This window comes from Diuraphis noxia, unplaced genomic scaffold (assembly GCF_037042655.1).
Source record: "Diuraphis noxia isolate RWA-SAM2 unplaced genomic scaffold, SU_Dnox_SAM2 contig0003, whole genome shotgun sequence".
Lineage (NCBI taxonomy): Eukaryota > Metazoa > Arthropoda > Insecta > Hemiptera > Aphididae > Diuraphis > Diuraphis noxia.
In genome coordinates, this window is record NW_028301713.1 from 24,575,415 (window position 1) to 24,585,274 (window position 9,860).

General features: G+C 27.2%; 2 pseudogenes; both read left to right on the forward strand.

The window, feature by feature from the left end:
- On the forward strand, positions 1–3,008 carry LOC149057103 (uncharacterized; annotated as a pseudogene).
- A 179-nt stretch (positions 3,009–3,187) lies between these two features.
- Positions 3,188–6,631, forward strand: LOC149057104 (uncharacterized; annotated as a pseudogene).
- Positions 6,632–9,860: the final 3,229 nt, after the last annotated feature.

Genomic DNA, 9,860 nt, shown 5'->3' on the forward strand with positions numbered 1-9,860 from the left:
CTACGTGTTAAAACCCATTCAGGATTTCATTCATGTACCCGTTGTTTCATTGACGGTGATTATCAAAAAAATAGAGTTTGTTTTCCATACTCTAACAAAACATATACATTAAAACCCTTTGAATACCAATTTTAAATTCTTCGAGTTAATTTTTAATTTTTTTAAAAACGGAATTAGGAGACTTTTAATAACCCAAACCCAATTCTTGTTTAAAAAAAAATGAAGGGGTGGACATTTAGGGGAGGTGGGACACATATGTCCCATTGGTTAATTCTTATCGGGATATTTATGTCCCAGTGGTATTGCATGAGTGGGACATCTATCCCAATAGTATTGTATGTGTGGGATATGTATCCCAAAGGTTGAGAAAAGCTGGGATAATATATCCCAATGGTTGAGCAAAGCTGGGATAATATATCCCAATGGTTCAGGAAAGCTGGGATAATTTTTCATTCATATTTATAAGTACGAAAAAATATAAAAAAACATTATTTTAATTTCATTATAACAGTATTATATTTTATTATTCGTTTTATTATTTACCAAAAAACATAACATAATAGCTAGGTGAATTGACATTTTGAAATAATATAATTAATTTTTATGAAGTATGGTACAATGTGAAACAGTTTTTACATAGTGGTAAATTGCACATTTGACACAATTGCTTAGTTCTGGTTTCTTTTTTTTTCATTGAACACCTCGCACATCTTCGCCTAGTCATGGCCTCGACAGGTAAATAGTCTCCAACATTGATTAGTGTTTTCGCGATCTTTGATGGTCTTCCACTGTTTCTCCTGCGTTTTACTGCACTATTTTCCTTTCCTACTGCCATCATTTGTTCAGCCAATGGTACCAAGAACTGTAGTAGTCTGGTTTTGTTTTCATTGACTTCATTGTAGAGGATCCATGCATTTACGACCGATGACATCAATAATTTGTAGAACACCTTTTTCCACCACTTCGTTGACTTACGGCTGCAATCATAAACACTTACTTTTTGGTCTGACAGATCTACTCCGCCCATAATTTGATTATAAAAAATAATAGAATTTGGGCAAGACACTTTCAATTTTGACCCATCCTTTTGCTTACGTGTAATTTCTCCAACAATCGGCATATGACAATTACTAATTACTACAAAATCTTTACTGTCTTGCCATCTTGCTGCTATCAATCCATCGGAACAACTGCGAAATTGATGTTCACCTCTTTGTAATCTGCCATCAAACTTAGGTACGTTTTTCCGATTCATAATACATGTACCAAGAGCAGGATAATCTATGATTGTGAGAAGCCGCACACTTGTAAAAAATCTGTCAAAAGCAAGTACCACATTTGGTTCACGAATCGTCTCGGCTAATTTCATAACTACTCGTTCCCCCAGTGTTCTATTCTCAGTGTCATTTGACTCGTTTTTTCCACTATAGATGTTGAAATCGTAAGCATATCCAGTGTTAGAGTCACAGCGCTCCCAAATCTTTATTCCTCGTTTTATAGGTTTGAGTGGCATATACTGTTTCAAACTGGATCTACCTTTGAATTTCGTCATAGATCAATATAAATATGAACAAAACAAGCACACAATTAATAAGAATAATTAATTATCAAAATATAAATTAGAAAACGGCAGTGGTATGAAAAAATGATAACGGAAATACAAAATTAAATCAAAAAATAACACATTTTAGTTTTACAAGTGCTGCAATCTATGAGTAAACAAGTCAAATAACAGTTGAAAAACCAATAAAAACCATTGGGACATTCGGACACGTTATTTAAAGGGACAAATGGTCACTGGGATGTATAAAAACCTTTTTGGGACATATACTTCCCAGTGGTATTCAAAGGGTTAAGGGATCGTCATTTATATATAAATATGGTAGCTGACGATTATCATACATCAGAATCTCCATCAGTATTAACTCAACTGAATAATTTTGATTTAGTAAAATCATTCCCCCTGGACTATATGCATTTAGTTTGTTTTGAAAACAATTGTTAATGAAAAAGTTATTGTTGCTTTGGAAATCTGAGCCCTTGAAAATCCGGTTACCTTCGAAAGATATTAAAGATCTGTCTAAATCGTTATTGGCATTAAATACTGATGTTTCGATTGATTTTGTTTGAAAGAGTAGAAGTCTTTTTGAAGTTGTACGTTGGAAAGCTGTGGAGCTAAGATTTTTTTATTATATTCAGGACCAGTTGTATTAAAAGGTAAATTAAATGATGAATGTTATTCTCATTTTATGTCCTTAAGTATTGCTATGATTATACTACTCAGTCCTGATCAAAAATCACTGGTTAATTATGCAAGACATCTACTGGATTACTTTGTTAAACAATTTCAAAATTTATATGGTGAATACCTTGTATCACATAATGTTCATACTTTATTACATCTATGTGACGATTATATTATGATCAATTCGGACCACTTGATCAATGTAGTGCATTCATTTTTGAAAATTATATGAAAGAACTAAAATCTTTTATAAGAAAACCTGAAAAGCCATTAGAACAGGTCATCAAAAGATATTCTGAAATAAACTCAATCAAAATTAATTCTTTTTAAAAGTATAAAATTGGATGAAAACCCTATTATTCTTAAAATACCTCATTCAAATGAGCCACTTATGGATAATATATTTGGAGTTCAGTTTCACAGTTTATTTTTTATTAATATACATATAGTTATTAAAAAACAAAAAGAATCTGATAGTTTTATTTTAACAAAAAATGGAGAAGTTGTTGAATGTGTTAATATTATAGAAATGAATAACAATAATGTTATAATAATTGGAAGAAAGTTTTGTTATTCAAAGCCGTTTTTCATTGAACCAATAAATTCAATTATGCTATATATGTACTATGTGAAAAAAAACTTATCAGACACTTTAAATTATTGGAGTATCACCGATATAAAAAGTAAAATGATGATTTTTAATCATAATAAAAAAATATTTGCTATGTCAATAATACATACTAGAGAACAAATTGAGTCATAATAGGCATATAATTTTATAATAGTAAATGTTATTTTATTTTACTTTTGTGATGGATATATTTTATTTTAAAATCAAAAATACAAAATAATTTAACATTTTAGTCATTTTAAATATTTAAACATTAATTAATACAATGATATTGTTCTTCCATTTCCTCTAAGTTAATTTTTGGTTTATAGATGGCTCGATTGGATGTCGTTCTATTCTATAAAGACGATAGTATAGAAGCAGTGCCTGATAATTGGGTCAAAAAAGGATTTTGTGCTTGGCCAAAATCAACAAAAAATGTAAAAATATTAATTAAAAACCGAAGTAAGCCAAATAAGATGGATTTTATATATTATCCATCACGCATATTAGGAACTAAAAACTATGGTAACTATTTCCTTACACCTATAAAGTATGATATTATTTTTAATTAACTTTATTTGCATTATAGCAACATTAGCTGAAGCCCAAGCCAAACTACCGAGGGCAGCTTTTAACTCTGATTTATCTACAGAAGATGAAGTCATAATAAAAAATAAAAAATTAAGCTCTGATGAATAAAAATACACTAAAAACAATGCCCCTTCTTTGTTCAAAGATGTCTGTTCTAGAACTTAGTTTTTAAAATACTTACCGATTTTTTTTATTGAATTTTGATTTGAATACAATCTATTTTAATATTCTACATCTATTATAAGTAATGCTAAAAAACTAAAAGATTATATTATTTATATTACTAATTTATCTTCAACTTTATTGTTGTGTTAAATTAAATATTTGTTGGCAATTTAATTTAATTTAATTTAACAATTCAGATTCTACAATGATACAATCAATAGACTCTTAGAAAATACTCTTCTTGAATCATTAGCTGTTAACGATCATGATGGGTCAATAAGTGATGACCAGGATGATTCAGATAATGACCCAAACTGGGAAATTAAATGCTTAAACTATAAAGGTATAATTAGCAGTACTTGAAATAATTATAACTAATATTATAAAAAACTAAAATATATGTTTTCATGATAAAATTAAATTTTAAATAAATGCATTGAGTTTTAGTTTATGTTTGAAATTGTAATACGTTATGTAATTTGTTATGTACAAATTTAAAAGTAAGCGATGATGATTCATCTTCAGAAAGGAGTATTATTCAACCCAAAACAAGTGTTGTATCATTCTCACCTAACACACAGATCTGGAAAGTCGATGCATTTAATGAAAAAAAACAAACTGAATTTGAACTTAATAATCAAAGTCTGTTTAATTCACCTGGAAGAAAATGGAATATTTCTAGTGTTAGTAATGAAACTAATGAAAAAGTACAATTGGCAAATGTGACAAGAACCTTAGTTTTAGAAGAAAGTAGTAAAATGTTGAATAAAGGTGAGTATTATTATACTTAAAATTTAATTTTTACTATTGTAAAGAAAAAAACAAAATAATAAAAATATTTTGTATTATTTTGTTGTAGAATCAACTTCAGAGTTAGGTTCATCAAAGTCAAAAAATGTGCCATTTAATGTTAATGATAATAATGCGTTCATGACTTCCCATGGTAAAGTAAAATTAAAATAAATAAACATAATATGCTTAATGCTTATTATTATTATTCAGAATATTGCTTATAAATTAAATTAATTATATCTTACTACATACTTAAATAAAGACAAAAATATATTATATAAGGTATAAATGATAATTATGTTAGTACAATTGGCATAACACAATATACGTTATTATACAATACATTATTCTTCTATGGATATAATGTATTATGCGGTAGGCACCATATAAGGAAAAAAAAGAACATCTCTAAAACTCATCTAACCAACTATATATTATTGTATGATTCATGTATAACTTTGTTTTCGTTTTTAGATTTTCAAAAATTTGTATTTACTTCTTTAACACATTTTAAATATGATATAAGTGCTATGATGCCCATTGTTAAAGACACAAATGAAAAGATTCAAGCACTCGTATCTAAATCAAATGAAAATAATTTTGTATCAACAGATACTCCAAAACAAAGTTGTTTAGATATGAATACTTTTCCTATAACTACTGAAGACCAACTTATGGATATTGAAAAAAAGATAGATGATATCCATTTTAAAAATGAATTGGTAAAACTTATTTTATTAAATATAATTTATTTATTATTTCTATGGCTGACTTGTACCTATATTCACATATTAACTTACATCTTGTAATATTTAATTTACTTATTTTAGGTATGCAACTTATCCTTATTAATTGATAATACCAATCTGAACACAAGTGTGCGGAGAATAATTTCTAGTTTGTGTGGTGATAAATTGCTTTTAAGCTACTCTTTAACAGGATTCAAACATATAATAAGACATTTAGAAGTCTGAAAATTTATCGTGTACTCATAGGTAAGGTATTATAAATCTGTATTTTTATTATAGTTATAACTCTCCTTACCTTATATACCTTCAATTGTATCATATCCCTATGTAATTAATAAAATTCAATAAACGTCACAAATCTGATAAGTGACATAAACATAATTTTTGTAAGAGATAAAACCATTAAGAGGACGCTACACCAAAAGCGAAACGCATACAACGGCCAAGAGAACGCGCTGTTAAGTGTTTTCGCGATGCGCAGGCACGCGACGTTTAAGCCACGCCCACTACTCGTAGTCAGCGGTCAGCCGAGTGCCGACAATAATTGACAATTGTGCTCATTCTGGAGCGATGTTTATTATTTTCTCAACCTTCGGTCAGTGACGGAACTAGTAAATATACGGTGCATACTGCATACATGTATATTGTATAGTATATTAGAATATTACGTCGCATTGTCACTGTACCTACGCGGCTTGTATTTATTGCATTATTTTAATACTTACTAGTTACTTCATAAAAGATATATTCAACACGGTAAATAATATCTAATTTATAACTGTAACCTAAACTTATATTACCTAAAATATTAGTTTTTTAGTGGGTTAATTAATTTAACATGTTATTTTACGTTATACTGCTACCACATAGGTTTATTTTTTAAATGATATTTTTGTGTATTTCTAAACATTATAATTTTTTACACATCAGGCATTGAGTCATCTGTATCTTACCTTTCTACCTATCTAACTTATAATAATTTGAAACCTACGATATTTCTTATACTCAAGTCAAAAGATTTTTACTATTCAAAAAAATGTTTCAACATTTAATTTTTCTAAATATAAATTTATATCAATTGTATCATTTAATATTATTGGTATTTATTTGAGTTTATCAATATTATTCAATTGGTATTTTCAACAAAATAAATCACCATATTTTTTATTAATTAAATATGCATTAACAAAAAAACTATTCTTTCCGGATGAATGTTAGTTTCTCTTACTTTTATTATTTTCTTTTTGGTCCTCTATTAACTATTAAGTCACTTTATTTACTTGTTTTTTCTGGTAAATAATTTATGATAAACAATTTGTTTAAGATGCTGTGAGAATGAACGTACAATATGCAAAAGTTCCAGATCAAAAAATTGATGCCCCACTACGGGTTTGGTTGGATCATTCAAAATTCAGAATCAAAGACAAAGAAGAGAAAAAAAATAACTCATCAAAATATTATGGGAATGATAAATGATAAATGTTATAAAAACATATTAAAAATAATTTTAAGTGAACCTTACTTTTGTGACCAAATAATTATGACAGAAGATTATAGAAACGTTGAATACTTATATACAAATTATAATAGAACTTTCTCATAAGGTAATTATTCTATTAACAACATTCCTACAATTTTGTATGAACATAACATTGCTGTCTGGGATAAAAACAACCCAACTGCTTGACAGTTTCGGTCACCTTATAAAAAATTGGTCATTAGACAAAATAATATTGAACATTTTAATACCGGTAATTGTATTCCGCTTGACCACATAGACATTTTACATTATTCAAATTCTGATCCAATTAAAGTTATTAACAATAATTCAAATAATAATTATGATAATATAGTAGATTCCGAAGAAAATTCAATTATTCATAATAATTTTGTATCAGACCACGATTATATTACTTGCCAAAATAATTATATTCATAGTGATTTTTCAAAAGAAGTAATAATTTATACTGATGGATATGTTGTGCGCAAATTAACTTCTGTTCTTAGATGTGAACTATGTTTAACAGCTTTATGTGCTGTAAATAAAGAAGATTTCATGAATTCGTTGATTACATTAAAAACAAAAAGGTGGATTGAGCTACCCTAGTGATGATGTCATTTTAATATGTTTCCATTCTGAAAAAATCTTAAAATCTTATGATTATAATAATAAAGCTATTTATCCAGTCAAATGTTCTTAGTCATTTTATAAATAACTCCAGAATATTTGAATCACTTAAATATCACAGCAGGTAGTGAAAGTAATAGTCCATTATCTGATCATGTTGTACTATTAATTAAATCTATTACTTTAACGTATATGAATCTCGAAATTTAATTTAGTTTAAAAAGTCATAATGAAACCCCATCTTTTCGGATGTGGTACAACAAACCAACACTTTTTAAGGGTCAATGATTTATTTATTTACATAAAATATACATTTTAAATTATAAATTAAAATGCTACATTTAATTCTTTATTATAATTGATTTGCAATAAGTTGTATTAATTTTCATATTTTTTAGAAATTAAAAGCAATACAATAATATTAATAAAACCATTATTTGATTCATCCTGAGTTTAAAAAAAAGCAGATTAAATTATTTGAAAAATAAAAGATAAGTCAAACATATTATTTTAATTTGATAATGGTAAAAAGAATTTTTTTCTTAGGGTAATATTGTGTAAGCACCTAATTATTATGTGTATTTAATTTTATTGTATTTTGTTGGCTACATTTTATTTATATTTAATAGGTGCTTAGCATACCTAATTCTAAATTGTTTAATATTTGATGTTAATTTTAATATTATTATGTTGTAAGAAATAAACAGAAAAATAATATGAAAGTCTGTGTATTTATTTATGTTTAAAATACTCATTAGTACTAGAAATTATAATATTACTCACTAATCACTTAAATAATAAATCCATATAATACTATAATATGATGGTACTTCTTTAATAGGATGTCTTGGAGTGCATTTGCCATGGTACAATAAGTTACTACCTTAAAAGTGGTTGCACTGTTGAGAGGCAATTTGAGCTTCAACGTTACAACAGAACGCCGCCTCTATATTACCCTATGGTTCTCATCACGGACTAAGATATAATAGACTGGTATCGACATGACGACATGGCGATGAGGGCAGAGAGTATGACTCTCAAATGTCTGGTGTCACGGTGTTATCATGGTTTTGTGGGATCTAACCATAGATAATAAAGAAATGGATGGCCATGCTATTGTTCTCATCTGTGACGGAAGAGAACTTAAGTTACCAATATGGTTTCAAAATGTAGCACAGGTTACTGAATATAGCATAGACATATAAATATATGGACTGCGCGTTCCGTATCCCTGCATGTACATTTTGAAATATCAACATCTGGTGAGAGAGACAGACTATAACTACACCTCACATGGAACAAAAAATACACAGAACATGGAAAAAATGGTACCTTTTTTAAAAATATATTGTACACATAATATAAAATATTATATTTTTTTTTTTGTACTAATACAAACTACATAATAATTTATATTATAATAAATATAAAAAAATAAATGATTTATATATCTATGTATCATAGGCTTTATCAGTTTATCACCATAAATATTAAATAATAATAAATCATTATATTACTATATTCGTATCTTGTCTTGAATAGAGAAATCAAATAATTAAAGTTTTAACTCTTAAGTTATAATATTGTGAATTGCAACTAAAAATGATGTACTAATTTGCATCAATTAAACATATATTTTAATAAAAACGATTACAGCGAAAACATATCCATTTTAGATACTCACAGGGACCAATTGACGAATTTAATTATCTTCAAATATTTAGATATACGAATGTATCACGAATTAAAAAATAAAAATGATACCATAACAATTAGGTCTAAATACACAAAACTTGTTTTATTTCAAAACCAATAACTTTAATATGTTTTTATGTGATTTTTAATGTTAATTTTAATTTAACTAAACTTATTCATTGACCTATTATTTAACCTATGTTTATATTTTATCATGACAAACAAATTAAATAAATTCTTATTTGTCATGTACTTTATTATTATCTATTGACAAAATTACAACATAGTCTGCATAGACCTCATGCTAGACTTAACCTAAGTCTACGATTGACAATAACAAAATTGAAAATATCATTATTTATCATTATTAATATTAGTTATATCATATTTATTTATCTATTGAATAGATTCTATTCTGTGATATTATTATACATTATACTATTATAAGTTTTCGACATAGTGCCCTATTGCAGATCAACCATTTTATATTAATTTGCATTTATACCAAACAATTATTATTTTATTATATCAATATTATTGTCATAACTAAAAATTATTAATTATCTATTGTTCTATGCCCTATCTAATTGTTGATAGTCGAATGGTAATTAATGGGCTGACATATTTTAAAATTTCGAGCGCCGAGACGTCATGCTTAAAAATTTTGCTACCCGGCAACCACTATCTAACCACTGTCTAACCACGGTGGTAACATAAGTTCTCTTCGATCACAGAACGCTCCGTGTATAAGGTATAGGGATGGCCCATCTATTTCTTTATTATCTATAATAGTGGTATTTAAAATATTGCAATATTGTTATTATTTTGTATTATACATTGTCAATTGTCATCGTTAAAACTGAATAATAGATGGCACTGCTT